At 42.0% G+C, this 15138-nt stretch overlaps 1 protein-coding gene across 1 annotated transcript in view; it reads right to left on the bottom strand.

Moving 5' to 3' along the window:
- The window catches only part of AK5 (adenylate kinase 5), a 318482-nt gene that overhangs the window by 11194 nt on the left and 292150 nt on the right, over nt 1–15138 (bottom strand). The window lies entirely within an intron of this gene.

Below are 15138 nucleotides of genomic sequence, written 5' to 3'. Positions count from 1 at the left end.
CTAGCCTTACAATAATCCTCTCTTTTTAGCTGTGCTAGTTTGAGTCCTGACATGCTAGAACAGTGTCTTAGTTGGCTCCCTGTTGTTCCTCCCTCATCCTGCTCTAAACCATGTAATTTCCCCTGCAGAGGCCACCAGGATTTTTATATAGGAGGGATGAAGCTGCTTTTCCATAGCACACAATCTGTTTTTACTTAGAAGTACATGTACTGGGGTGGGGAGTGTTAGACAGAAGATGATGAAGATTATTGTGACGAGCTAAAGTCCTCCAGGCTACCACTGTCCCCCTGACTTAAATTTCAGAGTGGGACTTTTGCTTCAAGAAGGTGAACTCAAGTTTGTCTTCTCTCCTTCTTGTGATACCCATTTCAAAAAGTAAAAAAGGAAAGAGAACAAGAATCGGTTCATCAGTAAATGAGAGATTTCAAAAAAGTCTGGAAGATGGGTGCAAGTATGTTGATGGATGAAACAGAAGAGAGGGCATTCTATCCCCAGATATTTGCAAGGGGGGCTTCAGTGAGGTGAGAGTCACTCTCCCCAGGGGATTCCAGGGAACACTGGGTCAGGAGGTTCAGAGTGCGAAAGGGCAGAAAACAGAAGGGTTGATTGAAAGTTTGTATGTGGAACACTGCATCAGTCAACCTTCCCTTTCCTTTCCCACTTGCAGATGCTGACAGACCCAATTTATTTCCAGTAAAAATCTGCAGGCCCCTTTTTTAGAGAAACTGGATGAAATTTCTGTCCTACGGGAGTACTAGGATTTCTGGGTTGAGTGTTCGTACCCCAGAGTAAAGCCTTCCTTATTCTGGTATCTGGTTGCCCTCCCCTTTGTCCTAGCTTATTGGCTGAATCCCAGCTTCCCACCCTAAAGAAGTCAAACCTCATCCATGTACGCAAACTCCAAGCAGTCTTCTTATTCAGGGGAATGATCTAAGAGGAAAACAGACCCACATTCAAAACAGCTGAAAACCAGCCACCTACAACAATCAATTCATTCTTCTTTCTTATAATATGAAAAAGCACAAGAAACCCTCTATATACGAAAACAACCAGTTAAATGAAAAAGAAAGTCCAAAATAAGCAAAGCAAACAACTGTCCTTGGAGGAAGCAAAAATAATTCATGAAACAGAGAAAAACTTTGTAAAATCCAACTTTATCAGTGCTCTCAGAAAGATATTACATCCATTAGATAAGAACAGGATGCACTGAAAAAAGAACAATGTGAGAAAATGTTTTGGAAATTAATACATGATTGGCAAAGTGAAACATTCCATATAAGGGCCAATCCCATAAAAATATAAGGGCTAGAAATTAAAATTGAAGAACTCTCCCAGAATTTTAAGCAAAGAGACAAATAAATGGAAAGTTAAAGAGACGATCAGTCAGAGAATGTCAACTTAAGAGGCCCAATAGAAATGTTTGAGAGAAAAGAGAAAATGAACAGTAAGACATTATCTAAGAAAAGAAATTTACCTAAAACTGAAAGGCCACTAAGTATTGGGCAGGGGAGGAATTTAAAAAAGTCCCACATCTAGACACATCCTCATGGAATATTAGAATACCAAAAATCAAAAGAAAACCCCACAAGCTTCCAGAGAGAAAAAATACATCTATGGCCTACAGGAGACCTTGATTCCTACCACTCTCCCCCTGAATTTTAGCACTGGCCTTCCCTCTACACCTCCAACAAACTAACTCATTTCCTTTGCACTTGCTGTTCATTTTGCCTGAAATGCTTCTCTCTTGTCCCCTGATATATGCTTGGCCCCTTTCCTCACTTGACTGAAGCCTCTGATCAAAGTCAAACCCTCAGAGTGGAACTTCCTGAGAACCCGACCATCCTATCCAAATAGCAACACACTCCCGTTCTCTTTCACTAACTTTATTTTTCTTCATAGCACTCGTTACTGCCTGGCAGTATATTTTATCTATCTATCCATCCATCAGTCCATCCATCCATCCATCAGTCTGTCCGTCCAGCCATCCACCCATCCACCCACCCACCCACCCACCCATCCATCCATCCATCCATCCATCCATCCATCCACCCACCCACCCACCCACCCACCCACCCATCCATCCATCCATCCATCCATCCATCCATCCATCCATCCATCCATCCATCCATCCATCCATCCATCCATCCATCCATCCATCCATCCATCCATCCATCTATCCATGCACCTACTCGCCTGCCTACCTACCTATCCATCTACACTTATTGTTTTTCTACTCTACTGGAATGTAAGTTTCACGAAGGAAGGGCTTTGTATTATTCATTGCTGTGTCCCCAACACCTAGAACAATATCTATCATGCAGGAAGCATTAAAAAAATACTTGTTAAATGAATGAATGAAAATCAGACTGGCTCAGACATCATCAATAATACTGGATGTTCAGAGGCAAAAGGGCAATGCCTTTAAAGTTCTAAAAGAAAATTATTTTAAATACAGAGTTCCAAACCCATTTCAGAATTGCAAAAAATGTATTTACTTCTTATGTACCCCTCCTAAGAAAACAGGTTCAGGTCATACCTAAAAAAGAAAAAAAAAAAAGAAGACAAAAAGTAGGAAAAGGAAAAATATGGGAGATAGGAAATGATGGAATTAACCTGAATCCAAAGAAAAGAAATTCCAAAATGACATCTGTGTAATAGGCTTTGGAAATAATCAGCTTAGGCCAGAAGAGGAAGTTGGAGTGCTCAAGGAAACTGAGTGGATTCCATGCAATGCACAGAAGACAAAAGTAATACAAAAAGTTTCTTTCTTCAGTAAAAGAATAACAAAAAATATTTAGAAATTGGTCTCAACTCACCTGGAGCAAGGAAGAATGAAGAACACCAAAGATTCAAGGTAATTATGAGCCTAAGAGACAGAAAGGACCACACAAACCAGAGGCTACATCAGCCTGAAACCAGGAGAACTAGATGGTGCCTGGCCACAACCGATGACTGCCCTGCCAGGGAACACAACAGAGAACCCCTGAAGGAGCAGGACAGCAGTGGGATGCAGACCTCAAATTCTCATAAAAAGACCAGAATTAATGGTCAGACTGGGACTAGAAGGACCCCGGAGGCCAAGGTCCCCAGACACTTTGTTAGCCCAAGACAGGAACCATTCCCAAAGCCAACTCTTCAGACAGGGATTGGACTGGAATATGGGATGGAAAATGATACTGGTGAAGAATGAGCTTCTTGGATCAAGTAGACACATGAGACTATGTTGGCATCTCCTGTCTGGAGGGGAGATGAAAGGGCAGAGGGGGCCAGAAGCTACCCAAATGGACATGAGGAGAGAGAGTAGAGGGAAGAACTGTGCTATCTCATTGGAGGGAGAGCAATTAGCAAGATGTATGTAAATTTTTGTATGAGAGACTGACCTGATTTGTAAACTTTCACTTAAAGCACGATAAAAATTAATTAAAAAAACATTTAGAAACATTAGGAAAAACAAACAAAAAAAAGTCTGAATATGAAAGAAGTGAAAATGTGGCAAGATTTAAACAATTGATGAACCCAAGAAAAGGGAATTAATTTGACCTTGATGCTGGGAACATTTTTTATGCAAACATCCTCTGAGTATTGCTATCTTTTTCTCTCTCTTAACTCTGCAATGAGCAATTACTCATATTGTCATAACAGTGTAAATGTTGTCCACTGGTTCTCAGCTTTTAGTCCCAACCTCCATCTACCTTGGCCTTCCTCCAAACTGTTATGCATGCTATATATAGTTAGAGTGATCTTTTCAAATGCAAAGCTAATCATGCCAATTCCTGTTATGAGTTGAATTGTGTCCCCAAAATACATATGTTGTAAATCCTAAGCCCTGATGGTGAAGTGGTTAAAGCACTTGGCTGCTAACCTAAAGGTCATCAGTTTGAACCCAACAGCCATTCTACAGTGGGAGAAAGATGTGGCAGTCTCCTTCTGTAATGATTTATAGCCTTGGAAACCCTATGGGGCAGTTCTACTCTGTCCTATAGGATTGCTATGAGTTGGAATCCACTTCATGGCAATGGGTTTGTTTTTTGATTTTGGTATTCTTGTAGATACAATTCCACTTGGGAATAGAGTTTTATTTATTATGTTAATGAGGCCATACAGTGTAGGGTGTATCTTAAACCAATCACCTTCAAAATATGAAATGAGCAGATTAGGCACACAGAATCAAGCAGAGATGGGAGAAGACAGAAGCCACGCCACATGAAGATCACCAAGGAACCAGTAAACAGAATCTGACAAGAGACAAAGACCTTCCCCCAAAGCCAACAGAGACAGAAAGCCTTCTGCTTGAGTTGGCACCCTGAATTTGGACTTCTAGCCTCTTAAATTGTAAGAAAATAAATTTCCATTTGATAAAAAAAAAAAAAAAATTTTTTTTTTTTTAGAGCCACCCCTTTGTGGTTATTTCTGTTACAGCAGCACCAGGTAACTAAGACAAATCTTTACTTATAATCCTTTATAGTCTTTATTGCTTTTAGAATAAAGATAAAATTTTGAATACTGTCTACAAGACCTTGCATGCTTCACCAACTGCCTGCCTATCCAGTCTCCCCTTGCCTGTGCACCATTCGTCTCCTGTTCTCTCCAATATAGCTATGCTGGTCCTATTTAGTTCCTAACACTGCCATGTCTCTTCCCATCACAGGGCCTTTGCACACACTTCTCTTTACCTGGAATACTCTTAAAAACCATCTTACCCAGCAAATCCTTCCCATCCTTAAGATTTCAACTTTAGTATCAATGCCTATCTCATGGTACCATAAGCCTCTCCTTCACAGCACTTGCCCCAGTTGCGAGTTTGGATGTTTGATTATTTGATTACTGCTTCCCCTCCCTACAGGATCCCAAAGTCCATGAGGGCAGCAAGGTCTGTCTGCTCAGCATTGAGCTCTCACTGCCTGGCATGTTGGCACTCAGTAAATATTTTCTTATGAATGAATGAAACATTGGGCTAAGCACAGAAAACTAACTATGGGTATAGAAGAGAATATATGTATTATCAGCTTTGACAGTGTAAAAGTAAAGGGCTAGCTAACAAAGTTTGGGGATGAAGGAGGGAAGGGAAATGGAGGGACAGATAGGGCGGCCAATACCATCATCTTTCATAGCTTTGAGAGAGATGGTCTAGAGTTGATGGAATAAGATAGAGGACTGTAGCATCAAAACTAATCAAGGGAGAACATACATAATTATCAGTTGGTAAGGAGGTGTGAAGAAAGGGGGAAAAAAAAAAGGGGGACCACAAAAGCAGTTGCTTTTGAGTCCATTCCAACTCATGGTGATCTCTTAGGGTTTTCAATGACTGAGTTTTTGGAAGTAGATCTCCAGACCTTTCTTCCCAGGAGCCTCTGAGTGGATTCAAACCTCCAAACTCCAACCTTTCAGTTAGCAACCGAGTGTGTAACATTTTGCGCCACCCCGGGACTTTCGGCCAGATACGTTGTTGTTAGCTGCCCTGTGGAATTGCTCCTGACTCATGGTGAGCCCATGCACAAAGGTGATTCTAAATACCTATATGTCCATCTATATGGTAAGTTCTGTGAGGACAAGGGCATTATTTAGCATTGTCTCCCCAGTGCCAGGATCCAGGTAGGTAGGCAAAAAAAAAAGTTGAATTAAAGAATGTTTCCTCCATTTCCACATTCACTTTTTGCTTTCCTCACAAAAATGAGCTGTAATGGGCCAGAAATACACTCTTGGGGCTCACTTTCTGACTCACAATCTGGGCTTTATGGAAGGATAAGAGATTCCCTTTTATAAAAACCAGGCAACTTGGTTTCAGAAGAGAGGGCTAATGAGCACACATGCCTAAAGGGTAAGGCTTATTATTTTCTGATGGTTGGAGGCTGGAGGCTCCTCAGCAGGATCTTGTCAATCAGGCTAGAGCTGATGCTGTGAGGAAAAGTGGGGGGCCAGACTTCAGGAGCAAGTCATGCCTTGGAGCTTTAGCTGGGCCATTTCCCACTTCTCTTTCCATCTTAATCCTTCCACCTCATTTTGCTTCATGGCTTAAATATAGGGATTTATTGAATTAAATAAAAGAAACCTCACTGCCACCTAACCAGTCATGTGCTGTGGAGTTTGCCTTTATGGAGCCCAAGGATGTGAGGAGAGTTAAAGACAAAAATTACATAATTAGGGCTTCTAGGTTTCCTAGATGGAAAAAGCAAAGCAGGCTCTTACTTGGTTGAGTGGGACATCTACGAAGCTGTCTGGGATCCTCATTAGGCCCAAGAAGCAAACTCTTGAGTACAAAATTCTAGAGGCAGTGAGGCAACTTATTTTTTCTTACAGAGTATGAGTGTGTGCGTGTGTGTGAGAGAGAGAGACAGAGAAGGCAGAAATCAGATTTCAGAAGCAAAAGAACCCAGCTGAACTGTGTGGATCAAAATGTTGTGTCTACTGTACTCCCCAAATTCCTCCTTTAGTTCTCAGGGGATTACCTCGACTCTTTCTGAACCTCAGAATGGATTCTCCATGCTCATCTAATTCCCACGCAGGAAATGTCTTAAGAGAAGAATAAATGTTTTTTACATTTTTGTGCACAACTGTACAACTCAATGGGAATGAAAAAGAATCAACTTACTAAGTGCTTTCCAAATTACAGAAACTATTCTCAGTGTTTTGTCAACACTGGCAAATTTAAACCAGCTAAAGAACAGATAAAAATCTTGGGTAATTAGCATATTGGTTGTTTTGTGTGAATCCGACTTCTTCAGTGATTGTGCAAATTTGAAAATAATACGTCCTCCCAGATATGGAAAATGCTTTGTCTATGATCAATGTTTACAATAGTAACTTATAGCAACCCTCTTGTCCCATGAATAGCCAAAATAAACTTCATGGTGTCCTTTTCCCAAGAGATCTCCAACTCTGAAAGTATGAGGTTTTAATGTATCTGATTTAATTGAAAACTTATTGTTAGGTGTTTTCAAGTCAGTTCCAACTCATAGTGGCCCTATGTACAACAGAACGAAACACTGCCTTGTCCTGTGCTATCCTCACAATTCTTGCTGTATTTGAGCCCACTGCTGCAGCCACTGTGTCAATTCATCTCATTGAGGGTCTTCCCTCAATTGAAAACTAGGTAAGTAGATATACTTTTGACTTTAGAACTCATCCTTTCTGGCCTGAGACTTGACATTCAATTCTGCAGTTAATGATGTCCCGGTCAATATAGAAAAAGGTTCTTCTATAAAGAAGCTAAAAGCAAGTAAACAGAAGATATGACTACGTTTTTGAGTTTTCACCTGCCTTCTCAAAGGAAAAGGAGAGCAGTTAGTGAGAATATTTCTGCCCAGCAGTCAGCAGAACATATTGCTAAATTAGGAAACCAATTATACCACTTTGGGAATTGCACATTTTGTCTACTCGTTCTCTTTAGTTGCATGAATTTGTAAACCATAAAACAGTTGGATGACTTAAACATTGCCCAGATCTAGTTGCATTTTTTCTCTGAATTTTCCCACACTGCTTGAGTTTCATTTTTTGTTCTCCATGTATTGGCACCATGGGGTGTCTGTGATACACCCAAGCAGTCACATAGTGGTTTAGGATTATTGTGTGTGTGCCACCTTCTTCCTCACCTAATGGTGTCCTCTGGTAGACCAGACAGACACAGCCTCCCACCACAGGAATCTCTCACTGCCAGAGGAGAGCCGTGGTGGCTCAGCACAGGCAAAGACCTTAATCTGCCGCAACTGTGTGTGCTCTGCAGAAAATCATTAGATGCATTTTTCAGAAGTTAGGGGCATGTAGAAGGCTGCTCCTAGGGAGTCATTTATTACATACCCAGTCAGGCCACATATTTCTCCTCACTCTCAAGGCCACAGAAGGAAGGAGGACTACATATACCTTTACGTTAGAGAGCTTTAGGAACAGGAGTTAGCAGAAAGATAAGGATGAGTTATAATTTGCACATTAATTGCACCTCTATAAACAGCATTTTTCAAAGGACGTGCAGTTTGTCCACTTAAAAGGTTACATGGTACTATCTTCACTTTGTTTCTCCTCCTGAAGTTTTAACTTAGCTAACAGATCTTTTGACAGACATAAAAAGCAAAATCTATCCTTTGTAAAAGGGACCTTTCTAAAGCACAGATCTGATCATTTTCCTGTTTAAAGTAACTCAGTAGTTTCCTCCATTGCTTGCAGCGTACAGTTCAAACTTCCTAGAATAGTCTAGAACTCTGCTATCCAACACACTTCAAATGTGACAGTGCAACTGACGAACTGAATGCTTAAAAGTATTTAATCATAAATAATTTAAATTTAAAAACTGATACTTGATTCAGTTATTGGAAAATTAAAAAATCTATTTGGAATCACTTGGGTATGAGAAATCTACCTTTTCACTGTAAATCTTTTGAAATCTAAATACGATTCATGTCGTTCCAATGACACTGACACCTGAGTGGAGATCGGCTTTTAGAACGGAACGCATACCAGATTTTGAAGATTTATGAAAAAAGAATCTAAAACTATTGCAATAACTTTTGTTATATTGATTACATGTTGAAATAACAATATTTAGGATAGCTCAGATTAAATTAAATGTATTACTAAATCACTTTGACCAGTTGCTTTTCATATCTTTTTTAATGTGGCTATTAGAAAATTTTTAATTATGTATGTGGCTCACATTGTATTTCTATTGTGCTGGTCTGGAAAATTTGTTGAATGAGGGAAGAATGTTTGAATTAATTCAAGGCTTTTCACAGTCCCACTTCAGTCTTGCTTTTCAGCTTAATCTGCCGCTATTTTAATTCATTTATTTGGCATTACAGCTGGTGCCAGCATTCCTGGGCTCTTTCACGTGTCAGTGACTTTGCCCCCCTCCTCCGTCTGGTATGAACTTCTCACCCTTCAGGACCCAGCTGAAATGTCCTCTCCTCTCTGAAGCCTTTACCTACCTCCCCAGGCCTGAGCTCTGTGCTCTCAAAATCCAGAATATTCTGGAAGTCCTGTAACTGCACTTATCACACCCTGCTGTGGGTGCAGTTTCACACCTCTTTCCTGACAGCATCTTTTCCCTCTCTGAATCCCTACCACTAAGCACCATGCCTCAGTGTTGTTAGGTGCTGTCGAGTCGATTTTCAACTCCTAGCGATCCTGTGTGACAGAGTAGAATTGCCTCATGGGGTTTTCTTGGCTGTAATCTTTATGGGAGTAGATCAGCAGGTTTTCTCTTATGGAGCCACTGGGTGGGTTTGAACCACCAACCTTTCAATTAGCAGCCAAGTGCTTAACCATTGCATCACCAGGGCTCCTTGTCTCGCACATAAGAGATGTCTAATATATGTCTGCTGACTATTTCAAGGACCTGATGTGAAATAGCAACAATTCTCTGCTGATCAAAACCATGACAGTGGCTCCCAGAGAGGTTCTGAGTGAGTGGATCCCTGTGAAGGGGCTGCCTTGAGACAGGCAAAAGCAAAACTCACCATGTGATAAAGGAACCACAGGGGGAGAAAATCAAGAATGTATAGAAGCGGCACAAAGATCCAAAGTTATCTTATACCTGCTGTTTTGGGAAGATACAGACATGAAGCAAACACAACTCATTTCAAAAGGACCACGGGGATGCAAGGAATATTGCACTGAATCAAAAAGTCTTTGCGGAAACCTAGTGAAGGTCTGACAATCCAGAAGGGAAGGAGGTAGACAGAAGACTATTTCCAGCAAAGTCATAAAGAATGAGTTTCTTCAGTCTTAGAGACAGATGGGAGATTTATGCCTCATTGGTCAAGTGAGAAGAAAGAACCTTCTTGCACCTTTCCTTTTACTGGTAAGGGCCAGGGGCAGATAAGAGCTGTCTCCAAATCCAGTTGCAAGTGGGACTCAACTGGGGCAGGCCCATGTGCCATCCAGGGCGTCTTCAGACTCAGAGCTGACAGGTAAACCCATCATAGGTGGACCATTGCTAAGAGGCCAGCCATCATGGAACTGGGAATTCCGAAGCTCTTTTATATCTCAAAGAACTCTTTTCAGGGCAATGCGGAGATAAAGGGAAGTGGAAGTCAATGGATTAAAAAAGGCCTCTGCTTAAAATAGCTCAGCAGTTTCTCCTACTAGAAAAAAAAACCTAGCCAAGGATGTTTGTTTACTGCATATATAGTTGTTAGTGGTTGAGAAAACAACCAAACTAGAAACAACCTGGTTGAATAAATTATAGAATATCCATATTATAGAATATTATATTATTACTAAAAAGAAAACATTATCATGATATTTACTGACTGGAGACATTTCAGAGAAATGTGTACGAGACAGTCCTATTTTCATGAAATCAGAACCCTCTACTCTGTGTGTGTGTGTGTGTGTGTGTGTGTGTGTGTGTGAATGTATTTCTATCGTAGATAGATAAGAGAGGAAAAAAAGAGAGAGAAAGGGAAGACAAAGGAGGAGGAGGGGAGAATGAATGGGGTAAAGGGAAAGATACGTGACGGTTGTTAACACTGATTATTTGAGGGGTATATGTTTGGAAAGATTATTGTTTCTTTACATACCTCTGTCCAAAGAAAAACATTCTGACTCATAGAGACCCTAGACGACAGAGTAGAATTGCCCCACAGGGTTTCCAAATCTGTAATCTTTACGGATGCAGTCTTCCACATCTTTCCCCAGGAACTGGTGGGTTCAAACCACCGACTGTTCAGTTAGCAGCCAAGAGATTTAACCACGGTACCACCAGAGCTCTGTCCTCTGCTTATTACACTTGAGCATTGCCCATCAAAGCATGGCCACTCAGAAAATTTCTCTCAGGAATTTGGAACTTGGATTCACAGACTGCCACAGCAACATGTGATTTGTGGAAGCTGTAGGGTAAGCACATTGTGGCTTGTGGGCAAGAGAAGGAGACAAGCGAGGAGAGCAGAGCAGTGGGGAACATTCCAGCATCCGGTCCCACAGCCTTGCTGCAATTTAGGTTTGGGTCGCAGAACCTTATAATTAAGTTCCATATTTCAGGTTAGATCAGCTGGAGTTGGTGCCAGTTAGCTACAACTAAGGAGTTCTAATTAACATACCTATGGTCACAATGGAGCCCTGGTGCCACAGTGGCTATAAGCTCAACTGTTAACCAAAGGGTCAGCAGTTCGAATCTACCAGGTGCTGCCTGGAAACATTACTCATAGGGTCACTATGAGTCAGAACTGACTCAATGGCAACAGGTTTGGTTTTAGTTTTTGGATGGTCATAATAGGAGTCCTGGTTGAACAGTGGTTAAAGCACTCAGCTGTTAACCTAAAGGTTGGCAGTTTGAACCCACCAGCCTTTTGTGAGAGACAGATGTGGTGGTCTGCTTCTGCAAAAATTTACAGCTTTGAAAACCCTATGGGGGCATTTCTACTCTGTCCCTTAGGGTCACTATGAGTCAGAATCAATTCAATGGCAATACGTTTTTTTTTCTTTAAAAAAATTTTTTTTTATGGTCACAATCATGTTTAAAAAATTTTATAGCAAGAATGTTTGGAGGAAGTATGTCAGAATGTTTGTCTTTGAATGGTGGGACTCTCTAGTTTTCTGTATCTTCTAAAACAAGCAATGTGTTACTTTTATGGAGCCCTGGTGGCACAGTGATTAAGAGCTCAGCTGCTAACAAAAAGGTCAGCAGTTCGGATGTACCAGCCGCTCCTTGGAAACCGTATGGGGCAGTTCTACTCTGTCCTATAGGGTCGCTATCAGTTGGAATTGACTCCATAGCAACTGGTACGGTTACTTTTATAATTAGAAAAAATTTTCCTAAGAATCATACAGTGGTAGACCTGGAGGGTTTCCAGTGAGGGAGTTCCATTCCAGCCACTTTATTTTAGGGATGAAGAAGTGAGAAGTGACTCCCCCAGGTTCGCAAGGCTTATTCATGCCACTGACCTTGGGGCTTTCTGATACCCAGGCCAGTATTTTCTCTGCCAGGGAGGCTTTGACCAGTTAATATGCTTTTCACCCCAAAATACTACATTTCAGTTATTTAGTCAATAATAAATTCTCACAGGGTGAAAAAAATTTTTTCCTTTTGTGGGCTAACTCCAGTTGATTGGATGGTGCTATCTGTCCTGCTCTGACGAGAAAGCTTCTGAGGCACAGCCCACACTTAGTAGGAAAAAAGTGCCATGATTGACGACTGATGTCTGCCCTGAGCACTGGGAGGAAGAGGGTAGAATGGAGAAAGTTCTGTTCTAATTTTTTTTTTTTAGGTGCAGAGTAAAGCTGATTTTATGAGAGGAAAAACACTTAGAACGTCAGGGGATACTTTTGTACTACACACACTTCTACCCCTTGGTTTATGTTATAAGAAGTTTTTGCTTTATTGTACAATGATGGCATAATAACGACATAAAAGACTAAAGCAGTGGTTGTATAAATTCTGCTTTGCTTTTTTTTTTAATCACCTCTTGTTTGAAAGTTCCTTGTACTTCGTTTAGCTAGATGGTGGCCAAAAGGGCTGCCTGTCATTAGGCCAGGGCGTCAGCAGATGGATTTAATGTAGGCACAACTGGGCAACACTGTGAGGCCAGATGGAAGCTGTTGTGGAGGGTGGTTGATTTCTGGGTTGTACTGGTTGACCACACATGCGGCTTTCTTAAATAAATGTGCCTTAGCTCCTGATTTGCTTCACTTGTGTCTTGAAGTGTGTTCACCACTTCCACCCTAGATTTAAGAAAACTCTTTAAAATTACCCGCAAGCCCACCTGGACTGTGGGGGACCCTGCCTTGGGCTCATTAAACCAGAGAGAGGGAGGAGGTGCTTACAAAGCAAAGGCATTACAGAAACACCACACAAGCTGTTACTTAGAAACCAGGGGAGATTAAGTTGAAGCAAGAGGACTGGGCAAGTGTCCAGAAGGCCAGAGAACAGAAAGGGACAGAGACTTTCTCCTTCTCCAATGAAAAACAATCTTGTCCCTCTCCTCTGTTGTCCTCCAGTTGGCACCTCTGTAGCCCAGCTGCTGACAACCCCAGGGGGCACCTGCAAACAACTCTCTCCTCCCTGGGCCATGCACACGGCTGTCTACACGAGGTCGGGGAGGAAGCTTGTTTGTCTCTTTGACCCTTCTTTCTGGGTTTCCAGTGTCATTCCAGCAGCTGCATGGGTAGGAGACAGTCATGGGCAGAGGCTAAGGGATGGAGCAGCTTCCCCAGAGGCCCTCCGCAAGGGGAGTCCTGAGGGTTGGAGCCCACACTGCTCTGCAGCCAAGACTGGAACGGTTTTCAGGACCATAAATGTTTCAGGATCATAAATGTTACCTCACCACGGCCCAGCTGCCAGCATCTCCAAAAGCAGGGGAAGCTGAAGAGATGGGCCGAAGGGAAACTTCCTTTCCCACTAAGATATTTCTAAGGAGGATTCCAGAAATCTGCTTTATCTGAAAACTCTGTTAAGCCTGTATTCATGGGTCAATCATTTGCAAATGTGTAGAATTCAGATCGGAATAACAGAATAGGGAGATAAAAGGAATTTTCTGACTCTGAAAATGGTTAAGTCCTGAATTACACTGGGATTTTTCCCGTCTCTACAAATCTTGAAAGCGGAAAATTTTCCTGTCAATCTGGATAATTTCCAGGTGTTCCAGCCTGTACAAAGGGTGGAAATCACCAGGCTGTCTAATCTTGGAAAAGGCCTTTGCAACAGTGAATTCTAAAGACTCTGCTTTTATATAATACACTTCTTTTTTTTTTTGCTTGTTTATGTTACAGGAAGCACAGCAAATAGGTTTCATCTTGCATGTCAAAGCCCTGCCTGGGGTGCTTTGTTGGCAAACATTCTGAGGCCATATCTGGGTGTTGCCGGAAACAGTGCTGAGGTGGATCCACCATGTCTGCCATGGATGCGGAAGTTGGGGGATGATGGTTCTCATGCCACATATTTGACATCCCCAAATTAAATAGGGAAACCCTGGTGGCGTAGCGGTTAAGTGCTATGGCTGCTAACAGAAAGGCCAGCAGTTTGAATCCACCAGGCGCTCCCTGGAAACTCTATGGGGCAGTTCTTCTCTGCCCCCTACAAGGTCACTATGAGTCGGAATTGACACGATGGCAGTGGGTTTGGTTTGGTTTGAATTAAATAGAGGGGTACCTTTTAGGCTTCTATACCCACGGCTTCTTAGGATTCTGTAGAATGGACCATTAACAAGTTCAGAAGAATTCATTATCAATTGTTTTGCCCAAGGAATTGATAATGTAGCTGCCTCAGACACAAGTTTGTTATTTATTTATTGATGTCTCCTATTAACTTCCTGGGAATAGCAAGAGGTAGATCCCCACTCTCCCTACTCTAGTTTGGGGCCTCAGGATTTCTTTCATTCCTGCATTACTGTCTCAGGCTCCCAGTAGTCTCCTGGTCTTATCTCCTTGCGATACATTTTTCACAAGGCTGACTGATTGAACTTTCTAAATTAATGCCCTGATTATGCCTGCCCCCTGCAGTAGTTCCCATAACCCACAGGATAATTTGCTATTACATAAGGTTCATCTTGATGTGGTCTTGCTTGCCTCTTCATCCCCATCGCTTGTCTTTCTGTTCCTTGGCACTGTATGCCACAGCCAAGCTGGGTTACTTGTCTCCTTGCCTACGGACTTTTCACTGGGGGCTCCTTGGGTGTGGAGAACACCTCTGTCACAGTATCTTGCCTCCCAGACCCAGTTTAGTCCTCCTCAAGCAACCTTCTCCCACACCTTTCCTTTCCCCTCAGGCTGGGTTAAAGGGCCCTCAGAACTCTCAATATGCTTGCTTTGACCCCACGTCATGATCAACTGCTTGCCCATCTCCTATACTAAACTGCATCTTATTATCTAGTTCACCCAAAAAACCAAACCCACTGCTGTCGAGTTGATCCCGACTCATAGAGACCCTATAGGACAGAGTAGAATTGCCCTATGGGGTTTCCAAGGAGTGCCTGGTGGATTCAAACTGCCAACCTTTTGGTTAGCAGCTGAACCGCTATACCACCAGGGTTTCCATCTGGTTCACAGTAGGTACTTAATATGTATTTATTAAATGAATATATGAACCAGAGTTGGGTAGTTTCTCCAAATTCAAGAAATTAATGGTGATCCAGCAGGGATCATAGCTCGTTGTCATTAAGCTAACGCTACCCACTGCCCTGCAGTATCTTCACTGTTACATCTAATTACCTG

Source organism: Loxodonta africana, chromosome 3 (assembly GCF_030014295.1).
Source record: "Loxodonta africana isolate mLoxAfr1 chromosome 3, mLoxAfr1.hap2, whole genome shotgun sequence".
Taxonomy (NCBI): Eukaryota; Metazoa; Chordata; class Mammalia; order Proboscidea; family Elephantidae; genus Loxodonta; species Loxodonta africana.
Note: the sequence above shows the minus strand (reverse complement) of the source record. Positions and strands in the feature narration are given on the sequence as shown.